The sequence below is a fragment of the Panthera tigris genome, chromosome A2 (assembly GCF_018350195.1).
Source record: "Panthera tigris isolate Pti1 chromosome A2, P.tigris_Pti1_mat1.1, whole genome shotgun sequence".
NCBI lineage: Eukaryota > Metazoa > Chordata > Mammalia > Carnivora > Felidae > Panthera > Panthera tigris.
The window spans coordinates 12,118,176-12,126,739 of record NC_056661.1 but is presented as its reverse complement, the minus strand read 5'-3'; positions in this window follow the sequence as shown (position 1 = coordinate 12,126,739).

The window sequence follows — 8,564 nt, the reverse complement described above, 5'->3', positions numbered from 1 at the left end:
TGGCAAGCTCCAGCTCGACCTGCAGGACCTACTACTACTGATGCCTCTTCCTCCAGGCAGCCCTCGCAGATCTCCCGGGTAGGTCCCAGCTCTACCGCTGTCCCCCGCACCACCCCCCGCCCCGCCACCCAGCCCTTCATCTGGCCAACCCCTGAGCCTCTGGAGCTGGAGTGTCCAGGAGCGAGCCTAGGCTGGGGTGAGGGGTTGGGGAGCAGGGAGCCCCGCTTTGAGGGGGGGAGAGTAGACAGCAGCAAGGGAAGGGACACTTAGGAGACCAAGTGTCTCCTCAAGTGCCTCGCTCAAGAGGCACTGTTGACTCACCCGCCTGCACCTGCTGTGCGGCCCAAGGAGACCCCAGTGTGGGGACAGAGCGGGATATGCATTCAGGCCGCCAGGACCGGGCAGGGGCTGCAGGACCCAGAGGGCCACGTGACCGACAGCGACTCTTGAACCTGGCCCGGTCCCGAGTGGGGAGGAAGGGGCCCTGCGGGGAGAAGCGGGCGAGGCAGAAAAGATTGTCCTTTCAAAGGCCAGTTGTGAAAGCGAGCGTGTGTCTGTGCGTTGTGTTCGCGTCTCTGTTATGTTTGTGTCTGTGTGTCATGGGCCTGTGCCGTACGTGCGCGTGTTTCTGTCCCCTTGTGTCCACGTGCGTATGTGGCAATTTTGAGGAACTGAATCCCCTGGTCGGATGTGTTTGCCACCCAGAGGGTGTGGGAGGCTCCTCCCTGCCCTACAGCCCCACTGTCCCCAGGCCTTCTGGGCTCTCGGCCACACCCCAACCCTGACCTCTTCTCTCTCTCTCACCCTCCGCCCCAGGCCCCCCAACTTCCCTCCTGCCTGAGCTCTCCTCTCCCATCAGCTGCCAGGGGAAGATGTGGAAACCTAAAACCCTCTGTGGCTCCCACCGCTGGCTCCAAGTCTCTCTGTCCCCTGTCCCAAGTCGCCGGCTCCACGGGGAGTTCTCTGAAACATCTTCTAGCCCCGTGCCAGGGCCGGGGCCTCCTTGTCCCCACCCAGCCCCCCATGTGCCACGAGCACAGAGATATCTGTCCCCCACACCCCACTGCCCCCCAGAGGAGGGGTTTTTCCGGCTATTTGCCTCCTTGCATTGAGAACAAGGCCTGGTACAGAGCAGGTGCTCAATAAATAGCTGAATGAATGGGGGTGGGGGAGGGGCGGGAGAGGGCAGAGGAGCCGAACAGGGTGAGGCCTCTGCTGTGGGTCTGGGCCTGGTGGGGGGGACACATTCTGGGGAGTTGGTGAAACCCCATGAGCCGGGCACCTCATGGTCTAAGAAGCATCCCTTTGATGCGCTGGACTCAAGGGCAAGTGTCATCCGTGGGGTGGGGACCGCCAGGGGCTGGGCTCATCCAGTGCAGTGGCTTAGGCTGGGTGAGGTGTGGGGGACGTGGGGGGGGGGGAGGCGAGAAGCAGGCGGTGGGTGCAGAGGTGAGACTTAGGAGGCGGAGCGAGCAGGAACATCACCGCGGTCTTTCCTGGGATGCCGGAGGACCTCAAGACGACCTGGCTTCAGGATCCGTCTGAGCGGTGGAGACAGAACCGTTGGGGGGGGGGGGGGGAAACACAGGGGTGAAGGTAGCCCAGAAGCCAAGGGCGGAGGGGGCAGCTCAACAAAGGGGGTGTGGCCAGCACCCCACTGGATCCGCCCCCCCCCGCCCCGCCCCCCGGAGCCTGACTGTGGGTGGGCGGTCCAGACCGTACTGGGGTTAGAACACGCGGGAACCACAGCACCCCCAGCCGGGCTGCAATGAAAACGTCCGGTAACACTAAGCGCTGGTGAGGATACGGAACCCACGGAGTGCTCCCTCGCTGCCGTGGGAGGCAGAGTGGTCGAGCCACCCCGGAAGGCTGTTGGACCGTGTCTACTGAAGCCGAACCTAGATCTCCCCTCCCCTCGAACCCAGACATCCTACCCGCGGGTGTTTACCCACAAGAGAAGAAACACGCGGCCGCCACAAGACGCGCCAGGAGCAGTTTTTTCCTAATAGCTCTGGACTCCATCCCAGCTGCATCGGCCACACCGCGGAATAGTATGCAGCAGGGAAGAGGGGAGGACGTGGGTGACCCTTAAGGGAGCCGAGCAGAGGTCGATCCCCGGGGTTCTGTTTGCCTGAATTCGAGAACGGGTAGATGAAGCAAGGGTGCCAGCGAGAGCCCCGTGGTTCCCTCTGCGCGGCCGCATGAGGGAGCCTGCGGGGCGGGCCGGGGGCAGGGGAGCCGTCGGAGGGGTGTTACGTGTGCACCTGAACACACAGAGGTAAACGTGCATCACGCTTCACACAAGATCTGCGTGTTTGGCACGTTTTGCCGCTTCGTTTTATCACGATCCAAAAGTGAATATACACGGGGCGCCTGGGCGGCTCAGTGGGTTAAGGGTCGGACTTCGGCTCAGGTCATGATCTCCCGGTTCGTGAGTTCCAGCCCCGCATCGTCGGGCTCTGTGCTGACGGTTCGGAGCCTGGGGCCTGCTTCGGCTTCTGTGTCCCCCGCCTCTGTCTGCCCCGCCCCGCTCACCTTCTGTCTCTCTCTCTCTCTCTCAACAATAAATAAACATTAAAAAAATTAAAAAAGAAAGCGTGTGGTGATGTGGATGCGAAGCTGCGTGTAACCACTGCTCTGAGGTTTGGCCCCTGGGGGAGGCTGGGGGGCTGGGGTCACTGTGAGGAGGGGCCGGCGCTCACTCGGGGCTGGAGCAGGGGCTGATGGGAGAGGCTGGCTGGCGCAGAGGAAAGAGCTCATCCAAAAGAACTTGCCAGAAATTTCCAGGCACGGTATGCCCAGTTTGGCCAGGTGCCATGGCCTTGTAGCCTTATAACAACAACAACGACAACAAACAGTGAAATCCCTCAAAAAATGAAACGTGAATTACCGTATTTGTGGCCAGCAATTCCCCTCCCCGGTATAGACCCCAAAGAACCGAAGGCGGGGACTCAGACAGATACTTGCCCCCCGTGTTCACAGCCACGCCAGTCGCAGTCGCCAAAAGGTGGAAGGAACCCAAGTGCCCCTCAGTGGATGAGCTCGTAACGCGGTAGCGCGTTAGTCATAACGAGGACTGAAACGCTGAAACGTGCCACAGTGAGGATGAACATTTTGCACAGCGAAAGGAGTGAGTCACAAAGACACAAACACCGTATAATTCCATTGACATGAGGTGTCCAGGAGAGGTAAATGGGCAGAGGCAGAAGGCAGATTGGCAGTCGCCAGGGGCCGGACGAGGGGGCGAGGAGCGACTGCTCATGGGGACAGGTTTCCTCTTGGGGTGATAGAACGTTCTGGAATTAGAGGGAGGTGGTGGTTGCATAATACTGTGAATGCCCTAAATGCCACAGATTTGCTCACTTGAAAATGGTTAACTATATGTCATGTGAACTTCACCTCAGTTGAAAAGTGATGACGATTTGGTGGCCCCGTGGTCTTCGCGCCTTCTGGAAGGATCGTGGCCCCTAGAGAGGGCAACTGAATAGTTCCCGCTTGGTTGACAACAACCTAAAACTTCCTTCTTCACGAGACTTTTTCTGCTAATGAAATGGCCTGCAGCAGCCCCAACACGGACGTGGAACCAGGCCCAGAGAGGGTAAGGGGCCTGCTCAAGGTCACACAGCAAGGGAAACTGGTCTGTGGGGCTCAGTTTTGGCCTGGGAACCCTGGGAAAGCCTGCGTGAGACACAGACCTAGTTCCCTGTTTGTTGAATAAGGAGCTGGAAGGGGTGGGTGAGGGGCACCCCGTCTGCCCTCCTCCAAAGCCCCTATCCCCCACCCCTGGAGGGCAGCCAGCACAGGCTGGGTGGGCAGCACTGGGCATAGGGCACCTGCCTAGTCCTGGCCTGTCTTTGGGCCTCAGTTTCCCCTGTGTACAGTGGGGGCTGCAGGGCTGGGGCAGGCACTGGGCCACCTGCACCTCGGGTTCCCTGAGGTGGAGAGGGTCAGCTTGACCCCTGGCTGGCCCTGAGTTGATTCTTCTGGCCAGGACAGAACGGCCACTGAGGATCACAGGCACCACCCTGAGATCAGGGCCCCCAGTCACCTCCACCCCCATCTGCTGCTTCCCTAGCTTCTTCCACCGTGTCTGAGAAGGCTCCACGGGGCCATCAGGGGGCATTCAGGACCTGTCACCTTTGTGACCTTTCCAAGCCTCAGTGTCCACATCTGTCACAGTCAGGCTGCAGTGAGGACCCCCAGGAGGAACAGCAGGGCTCCGGGGCACCCCTGTGTTCAGAGAGGGCCTGTCCTGCCCACTTTTGCAGGTGGCCCAAGTCCTGGGTTGATTTCTGACCTGTAGGCGCCCCCTTGTGGCGATGACTGGCAGAACCTGGGGTGCATCCACAGGTCCCCGTGCCAGCCCCACGCTGCCCCGGAGCCTGGGGACGCAGCAGTGACTAACCAGACAGGGAACCCTGCCCTTGAGGGCCTTGTAAGGCAGATGGGGGACACAGGAAAATGTGGAACAAGGGACAATTGCACGTAGGGACAAGCTGGAGTGGCAGCGGGAAGGTGACATTCGAGTTGAGCTGCGGCCAAGAGAAGGGTGCCCCAGGAGAGAGAGACTGCAGGTACAAAGGCTCCGAGGGGAGACAAGCTTGGGGCAAAGAGGCAGGGGTGGCAGGAGCGGAGGGAAGGAGGGTGGGAGTGGAAGCCGTGGAGTTTTACTCTTGAGGGCACTGGGGAGCCATGGTGGGATTTTGAGCAGGGGAGAAACAGGATCTGAACTGCAACCTTTATTAAGAGCGATCTTAGGCCACCACAAAAACACCGATGATACCCATGTATTGAACAAGTCTCCATGCATGTACCACTGACCGGAAGAAATAAGCCTGACAGATGCAGTTGAACCCGTGGTCTCTGGCTGTCCCTCTCCACCCCGCAGCGTACCGTGGTCAAGAATTTGGAGTTAGTCCTTCCTTCATATGGTTTATACTTTATTACGTACTATGTTGGCCATAAACAATATGATTTGTGTGACTATAAACTCTGTATAAGTAGTGGGACCACATCCTCCTGCGATCTGCTCATTTCATGAATATTGTTTGCATTTGTAAACTATTAATAGTTTTATTTTTTAAGCTCTGAAGAACTGAGGTGTAACATGCCCACACAAGGTGTGTAAAGTGCACACGTGTTAAATGTATGGCTCGGTGCATGTTACCTACACGCACACAAGTGTGTGCAGCACCCAGATCAAAATGTAGGACCTTCCCATCATTCCAGAAGTTTCCCTCCAGTCCACAGCCTCCTGCCCCCGGCCGTAGGCGTCGCTCATGCCCGTGCTCCCTTCCGTGGTGGCGTGGAGCTGGCTCTTGTGCCTTTTCATCGCTGCGTCCCATCCTGTTGAGTGGGGCAGCCACCGTTTGAGTTTCCAGTTGGGGGCTATCGTGAGTCAGGCCGCTGTGAACACTCCATTGGTGAACTTTTGTGGACTCACGGGCTCACTTGTCTTGGGCCACTTGCCCAGGGATGGAACCATGGGGTCGCAGGCTGGGCGAATGTTCAGCTCTGGGAGGGGGGCGGGGAAGCCACTGAGCCCAGCTGTGGGATGTGGCCGGTCAGCACACCCAGCCCTGGCCGTTCACTGAGTGAGCAGAATATCCGCCTGGATGGACACAGTTGCTCGGCCCTCCTTCCCCCGGCTCCATGTGGGTTGTGTCCCGCTGTTCGCTCTAACAGGGCAGCTGGTCGTGAGTGGGCGCCTTCTCGAACACGTCTCTGTCCAGGGGCCTGTGATGGAACTCGGGCCAGCGTGGCAGGACAGCAAGGACATTATGACTTTCACGAGCCCCTAAGTGAGTTTCAGCATCTCCCAGTTGCACCTGTGAAATCCGGGGGACTTTGGGGTCCCCGTTCCTGGCCCTTCCTGCTTGTCTGCAAAAGCCTCCTTTCTGATGCTTGGCGGGAAATGGGATCATTTGGAGTGGGGAAGCTTCTCCCTTTTACTTCTGAGCTCGTTTCCGTTAGGGATGTCGGCCGTGTCTTAACATTTCTTTCTTGGAACAAACGGATATGGTTTGGTGATGGGACAAGTTGCACGGGCTGCGCGGCCCTCTGTGGAAGCCATCCTTGTCCCTGGAGTAGACCCTGCCTAGTCACTGCATATGATGCTACCGCCCGCTGCTCTATCCTGGTTGCTGACATTTTGTCGAGTGCTTTTGCTTTGTGGTGCGTAAGTTTCGGCCCCGGTTTCTTTTCTCCCATCCTGAACTGGGTTTTGGCATTCAAGGGCTGGCTGCCTAAAAGAATGACGTGGGGGCCTTCCATCTTTTTTTGATTGTCTGGAATTGTTAACTGACATTAAAGTCATCTGATGTTTCATGCGTTAAATTTGGGGGGATTATAACATCATACTGTAAAGCACGTAAAACACAAACATGCGGTTTAACAAAATTATGGAGCAAACACCCACGTCACCACCGCCCGCTCAAGAAATGGAGTGTGGCCAGCGTCCCAGAGCCCCTGTGATTGCCTCTCTGTCCCCCGAGGTAGACCCACTTTGACTTCGTCTTCTCCTTCTCTAGATCTGCCCCTTGCGGTGGAAGGATCCCTGAAGAATATAGTTCAGCTGAGCTTGTTTCTGAACTTCATTCTAAAGCACTTACTCTGTAGGTGTTATTTTGTGTCTTTTTTTTTCAAGGTTTGAGAAAGAGCATGAGCGGGTGGAGGGATGGAGAGGCCCCACACTATCAGCTCAGAGCCCAACGAGAGGCTCAATCCCATGATCATGACCTTAACCGACCCTATTTTGCGTCTTAATTACTCTTAATGAAGTAGCTCTTGATGCCCAAACAGGCCATCCTATTTTATTCTCCTTCAAGATTCCTTATTATCCTTGGCTCTTTGACCTTCCATGGCAATTTTACAACCCGCTTGTCAAGTTCCACACGCACCTGACTGGGATTTTGATTGTGAATGCATTTAACCTATAAATAGTTTTCAAGAGTCTATTGGTCTCCCAGTGCTGCTGTAACAAATTATCACAAACAACACAGATTTATGAACAAGTCCTAGGGTCCAGAGCCTGAAATGGTCTCACCGGGCTAAATAAAGCCAAGGTGTCGGCAGGGCTGTGCTCCTGCTGGGGACTCCGTCGAGAATTCGTCCCACCCTCTCCCAGCTTCTGGAGCCTGCATCCAGCCCGCATCCCTGGCTGATCCCAGCCCGCATCCCTGGCTGATGACCCTTCGTCTACACACCGGGTCCCTCACACACCACCACTTTCTGCTTCTCCCTCTTCTGTCCCCTTCTTCCACTGTTAAGGACCGTTGTGATTACATTGGACCCACCAGGTCGTTCAGGGTAACCTCCCCATTATGGTCAGCTGATCAGCAACCTTAATCCCATCTGCGATCTGAATCCCCCTTGCCATGCAATTTAACAGATTTAGAAGTTCTGGGGGTTGGATTGTGCACATCCTGCGGGGGGGCCGGGGGGAGGGCATTTTCTGCCTACCAGAGGGAATATTGGCATCCTTGGTACTGAGACGTCCATTCAATGCCCATGGAGCACCTCTCTTTCCATTAGGCCTTCCCTAAACACCTCCATAAGGTTCCCCCAGGGGCCTTGTGTGTTTTTTGTTTCATTTAATCCCAGGCACTTCATTTTGGGTACTATTGTCAATAGTTTGTAGTTGGCTTAAGGGTTATTCTTTCTGATCATGAATGAATGCTTAATTTTATTAAACCCTTTGCCCATACCTGTTGAAGTGATCATATGTTTTCCTCCCTGACTTAAATTTTTTTTAACTAGGCTCCACGCTGGGTGCTCCAATGCAGGGCTCGAACTCATCAATTCTGGGATCAAGACCCGAGCTGACATCAGAAGATGTGCCACCCAGGCGCCCCAACTCCCTTACTCTTTTTAAGGCAGTGGATCGGAGCAACGCGTTTTCCAGCATTAAATTTTGCATACCTAAGATTCAACCTTAGACACAAGGTTACATCCTTTTTATGCGTCACCACTTCCCCTCCGATTTTTTGAGAACGTGCTTGCATGTGGGTGTACGTGTGTGCATGGGCAAGTGGGGGGGGGGCAAAAGGAGAGGGAGAACCTCTAGCAGGCTCTGTGCTCAGCGTGGGTTATAGGGCTTGATCCGCAACCCTGGGATCATGACCGGAGCTGGTATGAAAAGTTGGATGCTTAACTGACTGAGCCACCCAGACGCCCCCCTCCCTCAATTTTATTTAGGATTTTCACATCTATGGTCACCAGTGAGGCTAGTCTAGAATTTTCCTGTTTCATATTGTTTTGAGGAAATGCTGGTCTCATAAAACGAGTCAAGAAATGTTTATTTTTCTTCTGAGTTTCTTAAATTCCCTTTTCTCTCCCCTTGAGTGTTTGGCAGGACTTTTCCAAGAATGCCATCTGGGTCCAGAGTTCTGACTAGTTCTGTTTCCTTGCTAGCTTATAGGACTATTCAGACTTTCCCCCTCTTTTTGAGTCAGTTTTTTACCCTCTAGGAACTTATCCAAGCTCACTGACATTTTCAAGTGTGCTGGCACCAAGCTGCTCACAGCATCCTCCCCTCCATGGGGTTTTTGTGTGGCTTAGACAGG